Raw genomic sequence first — 680 nt, forward strand, 5'->3', positions numbered from 1 at the left:
TCTTGTACTACAGCTGTTTGGTATTCCGTTGCCTTGCTCTTGTACTCACCTTGTGTTTCTGCCACAGCGTTCCTGTTCCCTCTCAGCGTTTGTCTTGGATCTCCCTCATCTCCCACATCACCCTCCGTGTCTGGATGTTGTATGTGTTTTGTTTTGTGTTGATTATTCTGGCTTCAGAATAAATCCCATTTTTGTTTACATCACTCCCTCTTGCGGTCGTTCTGTGTCCGGGTCCTACTACACTCCTAACATATTATGCTTGAGGTAGTCCTGGAGATGGGCGGCAACAACTTTTTCCAGTACTTTGGAGAGGAATGAGAGATTGGAAATGGGCCAGTAATTTGTAATTGTCTTTGGATCAAGGGTGGGTTTTTTCAGAAGTGGTCTTCTGATGGAACATTGCCAGACTGGAGGGAGTGGTTTATTACAGTGGTAATCAGAGGGCTTAGGGCAGAGGTGTTTGCTTTGACTAGAGCTGCAAGAAAGGGGTCAAGGGCACAGGTGGTGGGTTTCATCCTTTGGATGATCTTCTCTACCTCTTGCTGGGAGATTTCTGGAAAGCAGTGTAGGGGCTGGGGGACTCCAAGCTGTGAGTGGATAGGTGGGCTGGCTAGTGTTGAGGATCCAGGAAAGGGAGAGTGGATTGATTCTATTTTTGTTTTGAAAAAGTCCAGGAAATT

Source organism: Etheostoma cragini, chromosome 22 (genome assembly GCF_013103735.1).
Source record: "Etheostoma cragini isolate CJK2018 chromosome 22, CSU_Ecrag_1.0, whole genome shotgun sequence".
Taxonomy (NCBI): domain Eukaryota; kingdom Metazoa; phylum Chordata; class Actinopteri; order Perciformes; family Percidae; genus Etheostoma; species Etheostoma cragini.